The following is a 25528-nucleotide window of genomic DNA, read 5'->3' as shown; positions in this document are numbered from 1 at the left end:
TAAACTTATAACTGAGGAAATCGAAATCTAGTTATAAGTTCTTGTTCAAGGTCAGATAATTAGCAGGTGGCAGGGATAGCATTTGATCCTATGATTTCCTAACCAGCACTTTTTCACTATAACATACTAGCTTTTCAATCAGTTAGTCAACAAATATGTAATGAATACTTTCTCTATACCAGCCACTTTACTAAGTACTGAAGATACAAATAGAAGCAAATGGAGAGATAGTCCCTAACCTCAAGAAGCTTTTGTTCTTATGGGGAAGACAACATATAAAAGAAAATTAAGAGAGGACAGGGCTGGAAGATCAATTCCAAGGCTGAAATGACCTAGGATGAAGAAATTTCTGAGGCATTATGGAGAAGTCTAAAAGGGCACAACCTAATGGGAAATGAAGAAATGGTTGAACTGGACTTCCTCTTAAATGGTGCTTTTGGGAGTAACCTTCTTCTAGTCAGACAGAGGGACCCAAAAGACAGAGATATTTTGGAGGGCTGAAATAATTTTCCAGTATACATGTGCTTGCATACAAGACACTGGAAAATACAAAGATGAATAAGATATGGCTCTTGGAGTCTGGTTGGTATGTGGTCTTCGTTCAGTCATGACTAACTCTTCATGACTCTATTTGGGGTTTTCTTGGCAGAATGATTTGCCATTTCCTTCTGCAGCTCATTTTATAGATGAGGAAGCTCAGGCAAACAGGGTTAAGTGACTTGTTCAGGGTCATATTGCAAATAAGTGTCTGAGGCCGCATTTAAACTCAGATGTTCTTGATTCCAAGACCAGACCTTTATCCACTGCATCATCTTACTGCTTTATAGGTACTTAAATCCCAAAGAAGTAGAATAACTGTATTTCTATAATTAATACAGAAATTCAAGTCTTCTATTATGGTAGGGAATGTGGACGAATGCATATAGAGAAGCTCCAAAATTAGCAGACACAGTGAATTTGTTTTTTTATATCACACAACAATCAGAGTTGGTGAAAACCATTTTATATTTTATTGTGCCTGGAGTGGTTATCATAGAATGGCATTGCCACAAATGTTACTGCAAGATAATCAAAAGAACCGATCTAATTTGGGGATGTAGAGTACTTATTACTATGGCATATTCTATCATTTGAAGCTTTCAAAGCTCATGCCTTTTCATGATTAAGCACATATTATTTTCCTGGAAGATATTTCTTTTTTGGCAGATAAGATAATGGAACAGATCCACTGTTTGTCAAGAGGAGTTACTATGTCATTAAAAAGCCTTTAACACAATGTTTTTCTCTTCCCCATGCTGGTTGAAAAGATTTGAATGCAAAAGCATAGATATAACAATAACAGGAAAAAAAAACCTAAATTGTCCATGGAAAAGCATAAACCAACTTAAATTTTTCCATTTGCCAAATGGTCTTCAAGCAATTTAAATGTAATTCAAAACAGACACTCAGTAGCCACAGATGTGTGTTCCCTCAAAATGTTCTTTGTCTTTGCTGTTTATATCCTATTTCTTTCTATAGGTGATAAAAACAACAAGCATCCTCTCTATTAGAGCAATGAAGCAAATGCCCAAATTCAGTCTAAAAGTTTGCATGATTCAAACCTTCCCCCCTCTGGAAATATATTCTCATTCATCCCCAAAAAACCTTAATCATATTTTTCTTCTTCTCCATTAAAGAAAAACTCAGTAAGAACCTTTGTTTTGTGTAATATGAGGCAGTCTAACAATAAACTTAAAAAACTTAAGCAAATAAGCTTGTTTCATCATCTTTTGCAGAATGCACTATTTTTACTTATATTCAGCTTAAAGTTAGACAACATTCTGGTTTCTATTAGAGGAAAAAAAATGCTTACTGAACATTCCATAGATGCATAGCATCCCTTAAGATGTCAGTAGTCTGCTCTTCCCAAATGCTAATGATTCCTTAGTTTACCCAAGAGGTCCTTGAGCTGGTACAGAAAATTTTGAATGACCTGAATATGCTTTTGGTATTTAGAAGATTCCTGAGTAGATGGATTAGCTCTAGGAATCTTTTGGGAGATCCTTAGATCTTCAAATACTTGAGTGAATCCTAGGCTAAACTGAAAATCCATTAAGATTCTTTCTACTGGAGTAGAACTCTTGATTTATACTGATATTTCCCATTCCAAATTGAGAAATGATCACTTGCAGTCAACTCTCTGAGGTGGCTACACAACTCCCAAACCAATCATGAACAAGGCAGGTATATTAAGGCGATAACCCTGAGAATTCTATCTCCTTCGGTACCATCTAATTGTAGAGAATAAACGCCATAGGCCCACAGCTGTGATTAGTATCCAGACTGGACTGTGGAGGGGGACATTAAAAGCCATGAGTCATTGTCTTGAAATATCAAATATATTGGAGATGTGCATGATTTTGCTAAGAGAAAAAAAAGACACCCTAAAATGAAACCATTTGTATTCATGTCAAGAAAAATATAAGACATTTTGAAGAGTATCAAATGTTTAGTGTTCATTTGGAGATACTTGCCAGGAAGCAGAATTCTGATTGACTTGAGACTTTTCTTCATTTCTATTTTTCTCTGAGTCTATGGGCCCAGGTTTTTATGCACAGCTCTAGATATTTTCACTAACTCTGAGGTGTATTGGGCCTGAAATATTCATTGGTTAAGATTTAGCAAAAAATATTTCCCAAATTTACAGATCTGTGTCATCATATACTAGATAAACTTTAGATAAAGATCCTTTCTCAAATCAATGATTTTTTCTATATTTAATCTAAGGCCAGAATAAAGAGATGATCCAAGCTGGAAGGAATGTTAAGAGTCCATCTAGCTCACCTCCCTCACTTCACAGATGAGGAAACTGAAACCCAAAGAGATTAAATGAATTGACTTGCCCTAACAGACACAGATTGTAAATGGCAAAAGCACGATCTACACTCAAGCCCTTTGACTTTAAATCAAGTGATCTTTCTACTTTGTCATACTGACCTTTAGCAAACTGAAGTCTAGTATTGCCCAAAGTAGAAAAATCAAGTACTGATAAACTTCCTCTGGCTAATTCCATGCTTATACCCCTCAATTTTTTTTCCTTAGGAAAAATAATATGAGATATTCTATTTTTTTAGAGAGCATGAGAGATGATCCCATTCATTAAGCATCTACAAAGTTCCTTTCACAGAGTAGATGCTTAATAATGGTTCTTTAAATGTGCTGAATTGGAATAACTAGTGAAAATAGCATTAGAATGATCTTTCGTGATTTCCAAAATATAGACACAAATAAAAGTTTTTCCTTCAAGAAATCTTTATCTTATTACTATGTAAGGTGCATGCTACTTTAAATCACACTAAAAAGCATAGCCCTTTTCTTAAAAGAGAAATCCCCAAATAGCTTATCTCAGACTGAAATTATTATATAAATCTGCATTCACTCAAAGAATATATGACTCATAAGTTTCTACCAGTATAGTAGGTACTTTTACTAGTTGGTCACAGGGCACAATTAGCTAAAAACAAAGGCATTTAATAAAAAAGCATTTTTTTTTAAAGTAGCACTAGACCATTTCTTCATGTACTTAGACCACTTTCTTTTCTCTTAGCCAGTCTTAATCACTGAATGGGCATTGCCTGAGTCAAACTGAGACCTGGGAAAGACTGTAATTTTAAAAAGCCAAAGATTCCCTCTATAGCTAAAGCCATCTCCAGTCATTCTGATCTATATCTTGCCACTGGACCCAGATGGCTGTGCAGTCATTTCTTTGCATGTGGATCGTCCTTTGGAACTGTCTTAGAGCATTGTATTGCTGAGAAAAGCTGTCTATCATGGTTGATCATATTACACCGTGTAGCTGTTTCTGCATGCAGTGTTCTTTGGTTCTGGTCACTTCAGTCAGCATTCACATAAGTCTTTTCAGATTTTGCTGAAAGCTGTCTGTTCATCATTTCTTATAGCACAATAATATTCCATTATATTCATATACTACAACTTGTTTAGTTATTTCCCAATTAGTGGGTATTCCCTTGATTTCCAATATTTTGCTACCACAAAAAAGAACTGCTACAAATATTTTTGAACACACGAGTCCTTTTTTCCTGGGATACAGACCTACTAGTAGAGCTGCTGGATTAAAGGATATGAACAGTTTCATTGACCTTTGAACATAGTTCCAAATTGTTCTCCAGAGCAGTGGATCAATACAACTCCATCAATTATGCATTAGTGTTATAATTTTCCCACCATCTCCTCTTACAATTGTCATTTTTCCTTTTCTATCATATTAGCTAATCTGATACGTGTGAGGTAGTACCCTCATAATTGTTTTAATATGCATTTATTTAATCAATAGTGATTTAGAGCAGTTTTCATATGAGTATACATAATTTTTATTTGTTTATATTAGAATTTAGTTATTTATTTTTATTTGTTCTTTTAAATACATATCAATTAAATTTAAAATTTATTAGTATTTTATTTTTCTAAATAAGTGTAAAAACATTTTCAATATTCATTGTAAAACTTTGTGTTCCAAATTTTTCTGCCTCACCTCCCTCCTCCCCAAGACAGAAAGTAAAAATATGTGTAATCCTTTTAAAGATATTTCCATATTTGTCATGTTGTGCAACAAAAATCAGACCAAAAAGGGAATTAAAAATCCACAAGAAAGGAAAAAACAAACAAAAGGCAAAAATACTATGCTCCAATCCATATTCAGTCTCTATAGTTTTCTCTCTGTATACAATTGGCATTTCCATCCCATAGGTATAATTTCTTTATATAAAACTGTCTGTTCATGTCCTTTGACCATTTATCAATTGGGAAATAACTTGTATTCTTATAAATTTGACTCCATTATTTACATATTTTAGAAATGAGGCCTTTATCAGAGACACTACCTGTAAAAATTATGTCCCAGTCTTCTACTTCCTTCTAATCTTCATTGCATTGGCTTTGTTTGTCCAAGAAGTGTTTAATTTAATGTAATCAAAATTATCCATTTTGCATTTCATAATGTTCTCTATCTCTTATTTGGTCATAAATTCTTTGGTAATAAAATCTCTAAAGATTTGACAAATTAACTACATGTTGCTCTCCTAATTTGCTTATGGTATCACATTTATGTCCCCATTTTGACCTTATTTGAGGATACAGTATGAGATGTTGGTCTATGCCTATTTTTTGCCATACTGTTTTCTAGTTTTCCCAGTAGTTCTTATCAAAGTGAATTTTTATTCCACAAGCTGGTCTTTGAGTTTATCAGAGAGTAAATTGCTATACTCATTGACTATTGTGTCTTATGTACCTAACCTATTCCACTAATTTACTACTCTGTTTCTTATCAATAACAAATAGTTTTGATGATGTTTTATAATATAGTTTTAGATCTGGTACACCTTTCTTTGCATTGTTTTCCTATGAATTCTTTTGATATTCTTGACCTTTTGTTCTTCCAGATTAATTTTGTTATTATTTTTTCAGCTTCATGATATAATTTTTGTTATTTTGATTGATATGACACTAAATAAATGAAGTAATTTAAATAGAAATATAATTTTTATTATATTACGTTGGTTTACCCATGAGAAGTTGATATTTTCCCAATTGTTTATATTGTGTGAAAAGTGTCTTGTAATTATGTTCATATAGTTCTGGGTTATCTCGGCAGGTAAACTTCCAAATATTTCATAATGTAACCCTAAATTCAATCTCTTGATGCTGAACATTGTTGGTAACACATAGAAATGCTGATGATTTATGTGGATTTATTTTATATCCTGCAACTTTGCTAACATGGTTAATTATTTCAAGTAGTTTTTCAGTTGATTTTCTAAGGTTCTCTAAGTGTACCATCATAATATCTATAGAGTGGTAGCTTTGTTTCCTCATTGACTATTTTAATTCATTCAATTTCTTTTTCCTTCTCTCATTACTAAACCTACTATTTCTAATAAAATATTGCCCAATAATATTGATAATGGGCATCCATCTCCTGTGATGACCATGTTTGCACCCTGGATACCTTAGAATCAACTGGAGTCAGGATAAGCAAAAGTTCTTGATCTTTATTCTTGGTCTTTAGAGGTAGGATTGAATTGAATAGAAGCAGAATCTCCTCGACCTTCCTTTTTCATCTCCCACCCAGAAGTGACCCTCGCTAGTCTTACTCCACCCCCTAGTCCCTCCTACAGTTTTCTATATACACCAATTATCGAGCCAGCACAGGATAGTGGGACTGGCCATTTTCCAAGCATATGCTAATATTGTCCAATAAGTAATTAGCCTTAAGTGCTTGGCTGTCCAAGTGCATCTGCTCAGTTTCAGCCCATTACAATCCTGATATTATTGAGAAAGTTTCTAGCTTATCCCCCTTATAATTAGTGCTTATTGATGGTTTAAGGTAGGTACTACTTATCATTTTAATGAAAACTCCATTGATTCCTATGCTATCTGATGTTTTTTATAGGAATGATTACTGTATTTTTTGCATCTTTTGAGATAATCATATGATTTCTGTTAGTTTTTTATTGATATGGGCAATTATGTTGATAGTAATCCTAATATTGCATTTCTGGTATAAATCCTATCTATCCATAGTGTATTATCCTGGCCATAAATTGCATGATCTCTTTGATAATATTTTATTTTAAAATTTACATAAATATTCAGGAAAATTGTGCTATAATTTTCTTTCTCTGTTTTGGCTCTTCCTGATTTAAATATTAGCACCATGTTTGTGTCATGAAAACAATTTAGTAGAACTCCTTTAAAAATACATTTCTTTCTTAATGAGCATGATAGCAAAGCATAAAAAAAATGTATTTCTGATCCAAGTTTATTACAAAGTAGTAGAATAATTATAGAAAGTAAAAGTTTGAAATGATATAAATTTATTGGATATAATACTTAAAGATAAGCTTATAATGGTGATGTGATAAAAACCCATCATTATTGTCATTTATAATGCAGTATTTTAGCAGCAGAGAATAAATATTTTTCTTTTTAAAAAATTCATTTATTCATTTAAAACTTAAATATAAAATGAGAAAAAATAGAAAAAAAAAGAAAGGCAGAAAAAGTTGCCATATACCCAACAGAACATCAGGGAGGATTCAAAATATGTAACAAAATATTCCCATTTTAGGAAAGCATATCAAATAATAGAAGGAATTATATTTATGACTATCCACTTTTTCTTTGTTTCCCTGTAGGTTATTTTTTAAAAATTTTTCTGCTGGGTATTTTTGACTTGATTTTTTTTCTCCCTTTCTCCCCCAAATAGGCTACCATTAAATCTGGATGCACACACATGTGTATATGTATATACGAATGTATGCATACATACATACATACACATGTGTACAGACACATGTACTCAACCCTATACATACATACATACATTATATATACATACATATATGTATATAGACATGCATCTAAAACAATGTTAATATGACTGACATAATGTAGTTTTCTACGATTAACTATTTAAGTTTAACTGTGTCTGAGATTATTGATTACTAGCTCTATTTTTTCCTAATAAATTCTAATCCTGATCATTGTTTTTGTGTTAGTTATAACTTTTATTTCTTTAAATCAAATTAATTAAAGGTTTATCTATTTTATTGTTTTTTCCTCATAAAGGTAACTCTTAGTTTTATTTATTAGTTCAAATTTTCCTACTTTCAATTTTATTAATCTTTTTTGGATTTTCTAGTTTAGTATTTGAGACTTTTATTTTTTTCCTAACTTTTTTATTTGCATGCTCAATTCACTGATCCCCTTTCTCTATTTTTATTCATGTAAGCATTAGCGATATAAAATTTTCCTAAGTAGTGTTTTAGCTGCATCTCATAAATTTTGGTGTTGTCTCATTATTGTTGTTCCCTTAGATGAAATTATTGATTGGTTCTATGATTTATTGTTTGACCCACTCATTCTTTAGGATTATATTATTTAGTTTCCAATTAATTTTTAGTCTATCTTTCTATAACTTCTATTACACATAATTTTATTACATTATTATCTGGAAAGGATATATTTAATATTTTTGCTTTCTGCATTTGATTATGAGCTTTTTATGTCTTAATTTATGATAAATTTTTGTATAGGTGCCATGTACAACTGAGAAAAAAGAATAATCTTTTCTTTCCCCATTCAATTTTTTTGTATCATATCTAACTTTTCTAAAATTCTACTACTTCCTTAACTTCTTTCTTGTTCTTTTTTTGTAGTTAGATTTATCTAGTGCTAATAGAAGCAGGTTAAGATCCCCCACTAAGATAGTTTTGCTATGTATTTCTTCTTGCAACTCAATTAACTTCTTTAAGAATTTAGATGCTATAAGTCTTTAGTGTTGATATTACTAAATTGTGTATAATGCTTTTTTAACAAGATGTAATTTCCTTCTTTATCTCTTTTAATTAGATCTACTTTTGCTTTTGCTTTGTCTGAGATCAGGATTGCTATCTTTGCTATTTTTCTTTACTTCAATTGAAGCATAATATATACTGCTCCAGCCTTTTAACTTTACTTTGTGAGTATCTCTTTATTTCCTGTGTAACAATGTATTGTAGGATTCTAATTTTTAATCCACCCTTCTGTTTTATGTAAGAGTTCATCCCATTCACATTGACAGTTATGATTACTAACTGTTTATTTCTTACTATCCTATTTTCCCTTGTTTATACTTTTCTCTCTTTTTTCACCCTGTCCTTCCTTTTAAGTGTTTTGTTCTGCTCACTACCTCCCTCAATCTGCCCTCCCTTCTATCAATCTCCTTCCCTTTTCTTTTCCCCTTCTCCTCCTATTTTACTATAGGATGAGATAGATTTCTATAGCTGAATGTGTATTTTTCCATTTTTGAGTCAACTGATGAGAGTAAGATTCAAACAATGCTCACTCCTCTCCCATCTCTCCCACTATAGTAATAGATCTTTTGGACCTCTTCATGTGATATAATTTACCCTATTCTTCCTCCCCCTATCCTATTCTTCCAGCACAATCCTTTTTTTCGTTATCCCTTAATTTTTTTTATATCATCACATATACTCACATTCTCTATTTATGATACCCCCTCTAACAGCCCTAATAAAGATACAGTTCTTGATAATTACAAATATCATCTTCCAGAATAATTATTGTTGTTGTTCATTCATTTTTCAGTTATGTCTGAATCTCTATGACACCATTTGGGGTTTGGGAGAGTTGATATTGAATAACATTTTTAAAATAAATGTTATAAGAAAAATGTTATTCTTACCCTGTTTATCTTTTTATGCTTCTCTTGAATATTGTATTTGAAGATTAAATTTTCTGTTTAGTTCTGGTATTTTCATCAGGAAAATTTGAAAGTCCCCTATTTCATCGAATGTTAATTTTCCACCCTGAAAGATTATCCTTAATTTTGCTTGGTAGTTGATTCTTGATTGTAATCCAAGTTCTTTTGCCTTCAGGAATATTATGTTCCAAGCCCTCCAAGGTTTTTAATGTGGAAACTGCTAAATCTTGTGTTATTCTAAGTGTGGTTTCTTGATATCTGAATTATTTCTTTCTGGCTACTTGCTCTATTTACTTCTTGACCTGCTAGTTCTGTAATTTTGGAGTTTTCATTTTGGGATTTCTTTCAGGAAGTGATCAGTGGATTCTTTCAGTGACAATTTTACTCTCTTACTTTAAGATATCAGGGCAGGTTTTTTATATACTTTCTTAAAATATGGTATCCAGACTTTTTAAAAATTATGGCTTTCAGATAGGCAAATAATTTTATTTTTTCAATTATTTTTCTTTTTTTCATTTTTATTTTTTATTATAACTTTTTATTTACAAGATATATGCATTGGTAGTTTTTCAGCATTGACCCTTGCAAAACCTTCTGTTCCAACTTTTACCTTCCTTCCTCCCACCTCCTTCCCCTAGATGGCAGGTAGACCAATGCATGTTAAATATGTTATTTTGCTATACAAGAAAAATCGGACTTATAAATAATGTAAAAATAACCTGAGAAGGAAATAAAAAATGCAAGCAGACAAAAACAGAGGGAGTAGAAATGCTATGTTGTGGTTCATTCTCATTTCCCATAGTTCTTTTGCTGGGTGTAGCTGGTTCTCTTCATTATTGAACAAATGGAATTGATTTGGTTCATCTAATTGCTGAAGAGAGCCATGTCCATCAGAATTGATCATCCTATAGTATTGTTGTTGAAGTATATAATGATCTTTTGCTCCTGCTCATTTCACTCAACATCAGTTCATGTAAGTCTCTCCAGGCTTTTCTGAAATCATCCTGCTGGCCATTTCTTACCGAACAATAATATTCCATAACATTCATATACCACAACTTATTCAGCCATTCTCCAATTGATGGGCATCCATTCAATTTCCAGTTTCTAGCCACTATAAAAAGGACTGCCACAAACATTTTTGCACATACAGATCCCTTTCCCTTCTTTAGGATCTCTTTGGGAATCCTAAGTCCCAGTAGTAATACTGCTAGATCAAAGGGTATGTACAGTTTGATAAGTTTTTGAGCATAGTTCCAAATTGCTCTCCAGAATGGTTGGATGCATTCACAATTCCACCACAATGTATCAGTATCCCAGTTTTCCCACATCCCTTCCAACATTCACCATTATCTTTTCCCGTCATCCTAGGCAATCTGAGAGGTTTGTAGTAGTATTTCAGAGTTGTCTTATTTTGCATTTCTCTGATTAATAATGATTTGGAGCATCTTTTCATATGGCTAGAAATAGTTTCTATTTCTTCATCCAAAAATTGTCTGTTCATATCCTCTGACCATTTATCAATTATAGAATGGCTTGATTTCTTATAAATTAGAGTCAATTCTATATATATTTTTGAAATGAGGCCTTTATCAGAATCTTTGACTGTCAAAATGTTTTCCAAGTTTATTGCTTCCCTTCTAATCTTGTCTGCATTAATTTTATTTGTACAAAAACTTTTTAGTTTGATATAATCAAAATTTTCTATTTTGTGATCAATAATGATCTCTAGTTCTTCTTTGGTCATAAATTCCTTCCTCCTCCACAGGTCTGAGAGGTAAACTATCCTATGTTCTTTCAAATTATTTATAATCTCATTCTTTATGCCTAGATCATGAACCCATTTTGACCTTATCTTGATGTATGGTGTTAAGTGTGGGTCAATGCCTAGTTTCTGCCATACTAATTTCCAATTTTCCCAGCAGTTTTTGTCAAACAGTGAATTCTTATCCTAAAAGCTGGGGTCTTTGGGTTTGTCTAGGCAAATAATTTTAAAACTAACTTTCTTAGAACTAATTTTCTGGTCAGTTGTTTTTCTTTAGGAAATTGATTAATAGCTTGCTCTATTTCTTTTTCTAAAATGGGACTATTTAAGTAATTTATTTCCTCTTCTGTTAATCTGGGAAATTTATGTTTTTGTAGGTATTCCTACATTTCACTTAGATTATCAAATTTATTGACATATAGTTGGGCAAAATAACTCCTAATTAGTGTTCTAATTTCCTCTTCATTGGTGAAAAGTTCTCCCTTTTCATTTTTGAAATTAACAATTTGATTTTCTTCTTTCCTTTTTCTAATCAGATTAGCTAAAGGTTTATCTATTTTGTTGGGTTTTTCATAAAACCAACTCTTAGTTTTATTTATTAATTCAATAGTTTTCTTACTTTCAATTTTATTAATCTCCCCTTTTATTTTCAGAATTTCAAATTTGATATTTAATTTTGGGGCTTTTAATTTGTCCTTTTCTAGTTTATTTAAATGCAAGTCCAATTCATTGATCTTCTCTTTTTCTATTTTATGCAAGTAAGCATTTAGAGATATATAAAGTTTCCACTAAAAGCTACTTTGGCTGCATCCCACAAATTTTGTTATGTTGTCTCCTTGTTGTCATTCTCTTGGAGGAAATTATAGATTTGCCTATGATTTGTTGTTTCACCCTTTCTTGCTTTAGGAATAGATTATTTAGTTTCCAATTAATTTTTGGTCTATTTTCCCCTGGCTTTTTATTGCATATAATTTTTATTGCATCATGATCTGAGGATACATTTACTATTTCTGCCTTTCTACATTTGAATTTGAGGTATTTATGCCATAATTCATGGTCAATTTTTCTGTCTCCATTCAATTTTCTCCAAAGGTTAATCATATCTAACTTTTCTAGGATTCTATTTACCTCCTTAACTTTTTTCTTATTCATGTTGTAGTTCAATTTATCTAGTTCTGAGAGAGCAAGGTCTAGATCCCCCACTAGTATAATTTTGTTGTCTAATTCTTCTTGCAGCTCTATTAACTTCTCCTTTATGAATCTGGATGCTATACTACTTGGTACATATATGTTTAGTACTGATAATACTTCATTATCTATGGTACCTTTAAGTAGGATGTAGTTTCCTTCCTTATCTCTTTTAATTAGATCTATTTTTGCTTTTGCTTGATCTGAGATCAGGATTGCTCCCCCCCCTTTTTTTTTTTTAACCTTAGCTGAAGCATAATTCATTCTGTTCTAGTCTTTTACCTTTACTCTAAATGTATCATTCTATTTTAAATGAATGTCTTATAAACAACAAATTGTAGGATTCTGGCTTCTTAATCCAGTCTGCTATCCACTTCTGTTTTTACAAAAGAGTTCATCCTATTCACATTCACAGATAAAATTACTAACTGTGTATTTTCTGCCATCTTTCATCTTGTTTACCTGGGGTAAACAAGTTTATACTCTAGTTTACCCTGGGGAAATTCTGGTGATTGACTTCTGGTGCTGTCTAAGCCTATGGCTCACTACTTCCCCTTTGTATTTGCTTTTAGGTGTCTCACAGCAAATCTGCTTAATCATCAGTTTACAACCAGGACACAGTAGCCTAAGACCCTCACAGTACTTTCTCCAGGCACAGATACCACCAAAATGCCTTGGCTCAGTGCCCCAGATTCTTGCCCTGGGCTCCCTGCACTGTAGTCCAGATTCAGCAGCCTTGCCTCCTGACCAATTGAAACAGACCTTTCCTAAAGTTCTTTCAAAGTATCTTCTGGAAATTTGTTGTACTCCAAATATTTGTGGTTCTGTCATTCCAAAACCAGTTCAGAGGCTTAATCTTCTGTTAATTTGAGGGAAGCTCAGAGGAGGTCAAATAGATAAGTGTCTGCTCTCCACCATCTTCTAGTTGGTTTTCCAAGGAGGTGTTTTTCATTTTCTTCTATTTTTTTTAACTTCTTCTGATTTTGCTGGTTGATGTCTCATAGAATCATTAGCTTCCACTTGCCAAATTCTAATTTTTAAGGAATTATTTTCTTCAGTTAGCCTTTGTACCTTCTTTCCCATTTGGCCAATTCTACTTTTAAAAAAAATGTTTTTTTTCTGGAATTTTTTTTTTCATTTGACCAACTGTATTTCTTTTAGGAATTGTTCTCTTTGGTCAATTTTTTGTCCTTCCTTTTGCAGCTGTTGACTCTCTCTTGTATCCTCATTTCTTTTCTGAATTTTCTTCTATTTCTCCTATTTTACTTTTAAAATTCTTTTTCAAGAATGCTTTAATGGGTTCAAAACCAATTCATATTTCCTTCAAGGTTTTGTATGGAGGTGTTTTGTTTTGTTTTGTTTTTACATTATTCTTTTCTTCAGAGTTTGTGTTTTGATCTTCTCTGTCACCATAATCATAATCACATTTTATGAGCAGTCTTAGTCATTTTTAGACTATTTTGTGGCTTTTAAAAGTTGATCCCTGCTTCTGGGGCACAAGAGCACTATCCTAAGCTTCTTGTTTTGGGGACTAGGAAGGATTGGTTATTGGCTTTCTGCTTTGGGGCCTCAAGTGATAGTGAATTATTCATTGGACTTGGTGGTCTAGCTATGCCTATTGTTGTCTGGGTTCCTGTGTTGGCAATCTGCTCTCTGTGCTGGGGGCCTCACAATCTGGTCCTCAGTGTCACTGGCATGCCTAGACAGGACCACGGGACCTTGGTTGCTATCTGTGCTGTGGTAAGAGCCTCCTGCTGAATTGCTCAAATGCCATCATACTGGGTTGCTCTCCCTTTTACTCAAGTGAGACAGCTTTCCTTAAAGTCCTTCTAAGTTGTCTTAAACTGGAAAAGTATTTTACTCCATCTTTTCAAAGATTCAGTTGCTCCAGAATCTATTTAGAAACTTGATTTATCATTGTTTTCAAAGGAAATTGGGGAAAGGTCAGGCAACTCTCTGGCTTCTCTCCACAATCATGGTTTTGCCCTCTTAGAGGCAACTTTTCATTGAACTGGTCAAAGTTGTTTGCATCTAAGGTTCCCAGTTTCTTATTTCCAAATTATATTTTTTGTGCCCCATACAAAACTGGAAAAAATGGAAGAAGTAAAAGGAAAGAAAAAAAAAATCTCTTAAATGAGCCACTAGAACCATTATTTTCCACCTTATTCAATTTAGGTGAATAGGGTGTTCTTTATTCTTTTCTTTATTTTTTTATATTTGGCCAAAAAGCCATTTTCCTAACTGGCTTTTTGCAGTCCAAAAAAATAACATTCTTTATTTAAATAAAGTTAAACTGTAGTATCCTGAAATGCAACCTTCTCCCCCCTCAAGGGAGAAGACACTAAATTTTACTTACCTGCTTAGATTTAACCTTACTTCTTTCATTTCCAACTCTCTCTGGTGATTTTTCATACTGGCTGAGACTAGTTATTTCTTCTGTTTTCCATTATCTGAAAATACTATTAAGCTAAAGATGACTAGTTGCTACACCAAGTTCTGATTGTTAGGAAGTGTTGCACTTGTGAAAGTGTCCACAGATGTATGCAGTATTGTGGCAGTTGGAGTTATTAGCAATCCTACCTCAGGGTAAGATATTCAAGGAAGGCAGTTCTATAATTCTGTTAGCATAGAGTTGTAAACAGAAAATAGTTACAAAAGCCTGAATCTGCCAAAGTATTTTTAAGAAGAAATAGATTGTTCATTTTTTCCATATCTAACAACTAAGATAAACAACCAAATTCCTGCCTTTTGTCTTGTGTCAGAATTTCTGTCTTCTAGAACAACAGCATCTTCTCTGGAAAACACATCTGGTTTCTGAGCTCAACCCGTCCATCAACAAAACAGATGGTTTTCAAAGAGAGACCAGAAGGCAAGACTGTGGATTAGGCTATAGGCTCTTTTCCAAGTAGAATTTCCTTCTTGGTAATTCCAAGGCTTGAAATATTCAATGAATATTGAAACTCCATTTCACAAGTTTATAATGTGCTATAGAGTATTACAATTTAGTTGTAGTTATACTAGCTTTAGCACAGAATTTGTTGTCCCTGAAACTTCTAGGGATCCTTAACCAAGCCTCTCAGAACTTCCAATTTTAGCTAATTAACTGGTGATACCTTAGTGTACTATTGTTCTAATAATTGCCATAAAAATACATAGGCAGAAAATTCAGTGTTTGGGAGCATTGTATGAAGGTATAATGGAAAAGGACACTAGACAAGAATTCTGTGAGAAGTCTAGGTTCAAGTGTCAGCATAACTAGTGCCAGATTGTACAATCTTGGTCAAGTCACTTAACTTTGCAATTATTTCTAACTGTGTCTCCTGCTCTTTGTTCATCTTTCTCAATTTTCCTCTTACTAAATCTAGATTTGACCTGTGGGAGGCTGATCTCTCATAGGTGATAGGAGCCAGACTACCACATCACTTCCCCAACATTTTCAAACAGGCTTCTAACTCATACTCCTTCCCCTAACTTTTCTAACTTCCATTTATATATTCTTCCATTAAGATGTTAGCTACTTGAGGGCAAGAATCGTCTTATTTACTTGTACATAATTGCATTTCCAATTCAGTTCCTGGCACCAAATTAGCAGTCTTTCTTCCTTTCTTTCACTTTGGTTTCCTTATCTATAAGGTGATGGAATTGAACTAGTTAGCTTTTTTTTTTTTTTTTTTTTTTTTTTTGCCCCTTTCTGTTCTAAAATCCCATGAATATAAAACATTGCAGAAAAGTCAAAATTCAAAATATTTGTTAAAAAGTTGTTAGTTTAGCTTCTTCCTCACCTCTTCAAGACTAGTCTGGAAGACAACAAACTTCCTTATTGTTCACTTCAGGTTGAGAAAAAACAGCCTTAGGACTATCATTGATCACAACCAACTTTTATCTCATTATTGTTATTATTTTTATTTTAAATTTAAACACCATGATCTGTCTCTGATCCTTGTTTTTAGGAATATTATCATAAGACTATTAGATCCTTAAGAAAAGGAACCATATTTTGATCATTTGATAGCAAAATATATAATTATGATAATATAATAATAATAGTAGCTAGTATTTCTATAATGCTTTCAACCTAGGTACTATGCTACAGACTTTATAATCATCATCTTATTAGATTCTCACAACCCTGGGTTGGAAGTACTACTATTTTTCTGTTTTACAGTTGAGGAAGCAAAGGGAGATATAATTCATATGATTTTCCCAGTGTCACATAGCTAGTTAGTGTCTGAGGCAGGATTTGAACCCAGGTCTCCTTCTAATTACTGAGCCATTTAAAGGTCAAATGCTTTTTTGTGATGACAATTAAAGATGAAATAATAGAAAGATCACTGAATTTAGAATCAGTAGATCTGGGTTCAAGTTTAGATGACTAACTAATAACAATTTGATACTGGGAAAATAATTTCACCTCCTGGATCTGTTTTTCCAACTTTAAAATGGATAATATAATAATAATCCCATTACCTCACAGGAGTATTAAGGAAAGCACTTTATAAATGATAAATGTTGAAGCTGAAAGATATAACTTAGGACATTAAAATCAAACATTTAGAATTGGAGAGGAACCTTAAAGAAGGCTCCTGAGACCTATTTAAATTAATAACAACTTCTGGGCACTCCTGTTTATTCATCTGGGATAAATGAGATCACTAGAAAGAATCCAAAGGTCTTCTTAAAAATTTTGAAAATCATTGCAGGAAGTAAAGAAATATAGGTACATAAAAGATAGGATCTCTTACTGCTACCAACTGAAGATTATAACTTTTTTTTGTTTTACCTTTTTGCTGAGGCAACTGAGATTAAGTGACTTGCCCAGCGTTACACAGCTAGGAAGTGTTAAGTGTCTGAGATCATATTTGAACTCAGGTCCTCCTGACTTCAGGGCTGGTGGTCTATCCACTGCGCCACCCAGCTACCCCTGATGATTATAACTTTAGAAGAGACAGGTTTAGTTAGGACATAATACTGAAGACAGAGATTTCATTTTCTGAACCACCTTTAAATAACAGATTCTTGGCCAAGAATGGAATATAACTACTAGAACCTAGTTAAAAAAAATTCTAGTTGCTATATGAATGTAATTGAGAGAGTTCTTAATTTAAATAATAAACAAAAAGATCTGAAGAATTTGGCATTCCAGAAAGTAGTAGATATAACATAGGAGGAAACATGACAAAAGAGAGGATAGAGAGTTCATGGAAGACAATATTTAAAAAGAAAACTGGTTATAAAATCCATGGTCTTATATCTATGTACAAACGCACATAATAAGGATAATAAATAGGATGAACAAGAGAACCTTAAACAAGGAAGGAAAAATTGATCTCAAAGTTGTTGCTAAGATTTGAGGGGATGAGAATAATTCCTAAACTATGCATCTAGCAGATAGTATATCTCATTTCAAGAGAAGAGAATAATTAGGGGTGAGGGAAGAAAACAGTATAGACATGAGCATGTCTAATTATATGAGCATGTGATGTAATCCATGAACTAGAGGACAAGAAGTAGGGGAGAAGCAGCATAGGAGAAACTATTGGGGTGAGGATCAATGGGAAAAGATAGAATTAGTATTGTCTTACAATTATACTACAGAATATAAAGATACAAGAGGGAAATAGATGAGTAGTTCAAAAATCAGATCACAAACATGGAATGAAAGCATAATGCAGAAGGGATGGAAGGATTTAACTATTTGAATATCATCTACATCTTTCTGCAAAAAGCAGAGTAGTTAATAAATTCTTAACTTAGAATTGGCAGATCAATGATTCATCTTAGTGGAATCCTTTTTGCAACAGTGTTGCTTTCCATAAGCATACAGGAGTATGTCACTGCATTAATTATACAATAAAAGATATTAATTACTTGAGGGTAGTATCTGAATTAGTCATCAGGTGTCATTTTATAGGGACTACCAACCCAAGCTTCCCTAACCTTCTTGGGCACATGCAAATACAGTAGCCTGGACACTGGAGAGTCCCCACGCCCAAGATGCTCATCTCACTGCCATGTGTCTATGCAATGGAAAAGCTTCTTTCGTTAACCCTTCATTGGCTAGGTTCCAATTTAATCCAAAACATGATAAAATGTTGCTACAAGTACTAAAATATTAAATCTGATAACTGTATCTGGTTCTTTGCTGGAATCATCCCTTTTTTGGAAATTGCCAGCTTTTCTGTGAGGGCTTTCTTTAGCACTCCCATACTGCTTTGATGCTTGGAATGACCACAGAACTCAGAAGTTCCATCCCATTTAACTTTGAAGGAGTGGTGAGAGACTGGTGTAGTAATGTACCAAGTCCAGTGAATGACTTCTTGTTGAACCACTGTGGATTTCTTCCCCCTGGTAAGAACTGAAAACTATCACATGGAAGATCCTATTGGTATTTCTGGTTGTATCCCTTCACTGTCCTGTTTTAGAAATGTTAACTACTAATCCAATTAGAGGCTAGCTGCCCTCATGTCCTTCCTTTGTCACCCTTGCCCCTGTCTCCCTATTGTCTATCTGTTCTGTCTCCCTGTATATATTCTTCTCTTAAATGTGAAAAATAGAGGTCTATTGCTTCCAACATAGAATGGCTGATGTAATTCTTTTCTGAAGTCCATTTAAAATCCTAATCCCAACCAGACTGAAACATCATCTATATAACCAAACATCCATTGTAGAACACTGGAGTAGTCTCCAGGAAGGAAGGATAAGGAATGAATCTGAAGGGCTATCAAGATATGGTTTGTGGTTTTTGCCATTGAATAGGTTTTTATTTTCCATCATTTTTTATTTATAAAGTGTGATTGTTGAAAAGCACAAAGAGTCTTATAGATTTCCTCAATTAAAAGAAAGGGAAAAAAAGAGGAGAAAGGGAGAAAAGAAAGAAAAGAAAGGTAAAAAGGAAGGAAGGAACAAAAGAAAGAAGGAAAGAAAATAATTATTTTCAGTAGACTTGGGGTTTTTACACTGAACTGACCTAAAATAGAAAAATTAGAAGCGTTTGTTCCTTACATAATTTCTTCCCATATTATACTCAATCTTTGTTTTTTTTTTTGATTTGTATAAAATTATTCAACCTTCTTGAATCAAAAAAGTTATTACCATGACTACACATTTTAAAAATAATACACTCAGACTTGATAACTCTTTTTATCTAGTCCTAAATAGGAGATGAATACTGTTATCTGCACTTAAAAGATAGAGGGTAAAAAGCAAAAGCTGAATCTATACAATGCCAAAACAATTGATCAATTAATTTGACTCATTTGAAAACATTCAATCCCAGGGGCTTCACTTTTAATTCGGTTGCAACAGAGTTGAGTGCAAGTGGAATTGAGGGATAAGTGACTAAAAAGAGAACAACAAAGTAAAATGGAACTTAATATAGTAACAGAGCAAGAATAAAATCTTCCTGACTCTATTTTCAGTTTTCACATTTGTAAAATGAACTAAAGAAGGAAATGTCCAACTACTCCCAGTGTATTTGGCAAGAAAATCCCAAATGGGATCACAAAGAATAAAACACAACTGGAACAACTAATAATTCCTATATATGTAAATTAATAGCACATTTATGGAATCCATAGAACCTATTCTGATTCAAGTGCTAGGCACATACTAAGTGCTCATGTAAATGCTTACTATTTGGAACAATGTACTTCCTTCTGCCTTCCAGTCCATCTTTCTTCCTGTGAAGCTCCTAAATATTGCAAAAGAAAGTTGTGACTATGATGCTACTTGTTTATTTGTTATATGTTTATAAGAAATATCACTCTCAGTAGAATGTTTCCTTCAGGGCAGAAATTACTTTTCATTGTGTCTTTGTATCCCTAGTATCTAGTACAGAGCCTTCTCAGACTGTAATAGGTACTTAAATGTTTTTAGATTGGATTGGACTTCAAAGAATATGAAAATATCTTTCTTTTTCTGTCAAGTTATACCATAAAATGACCATGGCTATGTCAATTCAAAAGAAAAAAGTGACAAGGAGAATTACTACTAGGAACCTAATTCTGACCAAGAGTACCCAGCAAGTGAAATGAAATTAATAAGAATCTTGAAAGAAAGTGATCATGTCCTCTGAGTGTACGAATTTAAGATGGGAAATGTGCATGCTTATTCTGAATTTTAGGAGAGATTTTTTTTTTACAAAATAGTATGAATCTAATGGTCAGAGATATTAAAAAGGAAAATGACTCAAGAAGAACTGGAGGCTTTAAAAATGTGATCCAATCACAAATGGACACAATGAAGAAGAAAAAGGATATAAAATTAATGTGGCTTTATCATCAAACAATTATTATATACCTACTGTAGGCCAGCGAGGTGGTGCCAGCTAGGTAGAAGGAAGGCTCATCTTCCTGAGTTCAAATCTGGCTTCAGATATTTATTAGCTATGTGACCCTGAGTAAGTTACTTAACCCTATTACCTTAGTTTCCACATCTGTAAAATTGCATGTTATTGTTCCTAAAACCCACCCCCCAAACTCCAAATGGGGTTGTAGAGAGTCAGACACATCTGAAAAATGACTGAACAACAACAACATGCCTTGAATAGTACTAAGCAATGGAGATGCATAAACAATGAAAAAAATGATACAATGACTGTCCTCAATGAGCTTCTCTTCTATAGGGGAAAATTACATCTGCACAATTATATAGAAACTATATCCATAACTTAAAATCAGGTTAACTCATAGAAGGGGGTAGGGTGGGAAATAATGACAATAAATAGAATCAGAAAAAGGATTTATTTGGGTAGGAGGTGGCATTTGAATTAAACTTTGATGGAAACTAAGAATTCCAAGAAGTAGAGGTAAAGAGGGAGTTGATTCCAGGCAGAAATCATTAACCTTTTTTGTATCTTGTATCCCTTTGTCAGGTTGGTCAAACTGTTGGACTACCTACTCAAAATAATGTTTTTAAATTAATAAAATAAAACTTTGATAAAACATTTTGTTAAAATGAAATTTTATTTAATAAAATAAAATTACAAAGGAAATCAATTACATTGAAATACATCAATCAAAATTATAAAAAACACTTCACAGAATCAAGTTAATAACCTTCAAAAGCAAAGATTTGGTTTGGAATGTAGACTGAACTAGGGCTCATAAGCAATATTATAGCAACAATTACAGGTTTGTGATTCATAGGCTCATAGACTTAGAATTAGAAAAGCTCCATTTTACAGTTGTGGAAACTGAAGCCCAGAGAAATTAAGCAATCTGCCTAAGACTCCACAGGTAACAGGAAAATGGAAGAGCCAGGATTCAAACTAGGTTTTAGGATTTCAAGCTCAGCATTTTTGCTACTGTACCATACTGACTCCCTTTCCAACTGCATCATTGTGTAGCTTTATCATATGTTAACCACAGTCTATTGGCTGTCCTACTCTGATTTTTTTTATTATCCTATACTTACAGAGGTACCTATATCTATTTTACTATACCTACAGAGATAATAGCACAGAGAAATGGGAAATGTGTGTTAGTCTCATTTATGAATATGAAGAAGTAATATGCATTTTTATGACTACACTACATTTGGCTCTGCATCTGAAAACATGGAAAATCACAAATCCAGTTTTGTACATTAGGAGTTATCCACTTTGCTTTATTATTTTAATGATTTTGATGCATGTAGGCACTTTCTGAGCACCTGGACCACCAGAACTGGCACAGAGCATGTCATTCATGTGGAATGCTGTTCTAGACTCCCCAGAGATGATTTGAGTTAGCTCAGTTTCCCCAAAACATGAGAAAATAAATATTGGGATAGTATAAAGTAGACAAATTTATTAGAACTTTATTAGATCTCATGGCACTCCAGAAAAAGGCAATGGATTTGGGTCAGGAGACTTGATTTCAATCTTAATTTCTACTATTCTCTCCTTGCAATATTTTGGACAAGTTGTTTTGCCATTCTAGATCTCTATTTACTTACTAATCAATGAGAGAGTTAGACTAAATGATTTCTAAGATCCTTTCCAATTTTAGGTCATATGACCCACTTTTAAAGGTAAATTATGGCTTATTATCAATATTAATTGATGATATAGGGAGTCTTTCATCATTTTTCTTTCTATGGGTTTGATAAATACAGTGAATTCATATTTAGAGAAAGACCCAATTATAGTGCTTGTGTTGACTTTGTATATGTCAACTGAAAGTTTAAAAATCCAAAGACAATGTTATGAATTATAAAGATTTTATGATTTATATTGTATAATAAATTAAACTATTATACCATGCATCATGTGACCATCAGTATCTAAATAAAACCAAAATTATTCCTGGGCAATAAAAAAGGACCTCTAGATCATAGGATTCTATTTTTAGAGGGGACTGATGATAAATGATAGTTATAATACCAATTGGATAGGGAAAAACTTGTTATTGTGAATTTTTCTCATTATTAATTTTTGTAAATATGATAGGTTTGCATAGAAAGAGGTTTGGAGTTTATATCATTTTGTTTGCATTAACTGAATTAAAATTCCAAAGATGATATAATCAGTGGTAAGGGTTTTATTGATTTATATAATAAACTAAACTATATAATGTTGTATACTATGCATCATGTGACCAACAGTATTTAAATAAAGTCACAATTATTTCTTGGCCATAAAAAGAAAGCCCTAGATTGTATATTCCTACTAAGATATTAAAGATAAATTCCACTTTGGGGCTTTGAGATGATTGTTATTAGACTGATGAAACTCAAAATAGGATAGTAAAGGGCCTTAAATCTATGTCATACTACCTGTAAGAACTATGCATGTTATCCTGAAAAAGACATAGTAAGATCATATGTTTAAGTCATCGTGGCCAAGTATCTGAAGGATTATCGAGTAGAAGAGAGGTTGAACTTAAAATGTTTGGTCCTGAAAGGCAAACAAAGAATGTTGGGATAATGAGCAAAACTATAAATTTAGGCTTGATATCAAAAAAGTTTCTTGACAATTAGAGCTATCTAAAACTTGGAAGGGCTACTCTGGGAAATAATGGGTTCTTTCTCTAACCTCCCCTCCCATTCCACTCAGATTTTCAGTTGGAGATTGAATGACAACTGGTGAAATATATATGAGTGGGGATTCCTTTCAAAAATGAGTTGGACCAGATGGTTACTGAGAGCCCTTTCAACAATCAGATTTTAGGACTCTGTGAAAATTACTATCTGTTTATTTCAAGCCATCTTCATGGTTACCTTCATGATTAATTCTATTTCTGATTGGGTTCAGCAAAGGTTTGTTTATATATCACATAAAATTTAATACATTTAATTTATACTTCTTTGTGTATTCAAAATGATGGGAATGTTCAATTTCTTCATCTTATAAATATCTTTTGGGCATTTCCTCCCACCTTTCAATCTTGACAAGACTTTCTATTGTTAAAGGAAATATGGAGGGGTGTGGAAAGAAGATTTGGCTTTTATCATAAAACTACTAGAGAGCTTTTGGAAAGTTCATCTGGGCATTTGTATCTTTTGACACTCACTCAGTAGGCAGACTTCCATTAAAGAGAGCCGTGTCTAATAGGGCTGTCTGATTCTATTTATTTTTATCATCTTACAGGACCGTTTTTTGGCAGTTAAAAATCTCTTCAGTTCTTTAAGTCACTAGTCTCTAAGAAAACAGGCCAATCTTGTGTAACTCATTTCATCTTTTATTTAGCCACTGACACCTACTATATACTGGCTTAAGTTCTGATCTTTGAGATATATTGGAGTAGAAGGATGATTTTTAGGGATGATTCTTCTCTTCTATGCATTATCTTTTTATGGAAAGATTTTAAAGCTTGATTGTATATTTTTCTCTATCTAATATCCATGAAAAAGTTTGTTTTAAACAGAAGCACTTCTCTTTTTCCCTTTCCCATGTTGTTCTTATTTCTTCATGTGTGTTCTTTGTACATATCCAAGTATAAAGAATTTGATGCCAGGTCTGAAACTGAGACTTGGGAGCCAGGATGTGGAATGTATGAGCTAAAGAACCCATCCTCTACTTTCTGCAAGCTAAGCAAATCAAGTTTTATGTAATTTGATAGTTTTCTATCCAAGCATGGGAGTCCTAGCCTTTCCATTTCTGAATGAGATTGAGAAAGATGATAAATTCAGAAAGCAGGATTAATTCCACCCATGAATAATCAAATTAAACTTTAAAAATGGCATAAACACAAATTCAAACCAATCTAAAGAATTAAGCAACAAAAGGTAACAAGATCTTCAACTATGATAAAAGTAGCAGAATTTGATATTCAATCCAATTTTATTTTAATGATAGAAACAGACCTAAATCTAAGACTTACCAGAAGAAGAGTGAAACAAACCTTGAACTCAAATGTATTCTTTCTTTACTTATGACTTAGACACTCCCTCTCTTTCTTCAATATTTAGTTCAAGCACCTCATTACCTTGTATTTATTTAGTATTTACTTAACATATTTATTCTTTAAATACTTATATATGCATTTTTCTCTTTCCTGAACAGACTATAAGATCTCTAAAGACAGAGATTGTTTGATTTGTTTTTGTCTTTCTATTCCCAGAATACAGTAAGAAATGCTTTCTGACTAATTAATTAATCTAAACTCTACCACAAATAGATGTTTGTAAACTTGGCTAAGTCACATAACTTCTCTGAGCTTCAGTTTTCTTAGCTATAAGATGTATATTAATTCAACAATTTTAAATTAAATTCAGCAAACATTTACCAATTTCCTACTCTGTGTGGTAGGCTATGTGGATACAAAGATAAACTTGATAGAGTTCCTGCCTTCAAAGGATTTGTGATCTATTAGGAATGACTGCTATTGTTCAAGTTATGCTCAACTTTTTGTGACTCCAAGACTATGGTGCCCATGGGGTTTTCTAGGCAGATACTAGAGTGGTTTGCCATTTCCTTCTTCAATAGGTTGAGGTTAACCCAGAGTCAAACAACTAGTAACTGTCTGAGGCCAAATTGGAACTCAGGATCTTCCTCACTCCAGGCCCAATACCATATCCACTAAGCTATCTAGCTGCCTCATTTAAGGAATTATATATATACATATATATATATATATATATATATACACACACATATATATGTATATATATATATATACACACATATATATGTATATATACACATATATGTATATATATATAATATCAAAATATAATACAATAAATTGGTACCAGGTTATGAGGATTATTTAATGATGGAAAGGAAAGAAATAAGCATTTAAGCATCTACTATGTGCCAGGCACTGTGCTAAGTGTTATACAAATGTCATCTCATTTTATTCTCTCAACTGAGATGCTATTATTATTTCCAT

Source organism: Sarcophilus harrisii, chromosome 1 (genome assembly GCF_902635505.1).
Source record: "Sarcophilus harrisii chromosome 1, mSarHar1.11, whole genome shotgun sequence".
Classification (NCBI taxonomy): domain Eukaryota; kingdom Metazoa; phylum Chordata; class Mammalia; order Dasyuromorphia; family Dasyuridae; genus Sarcophilus; species Sarcophilus harrisii.
This window is presented reverse-complemented; position numbering follows the sequence as displayed.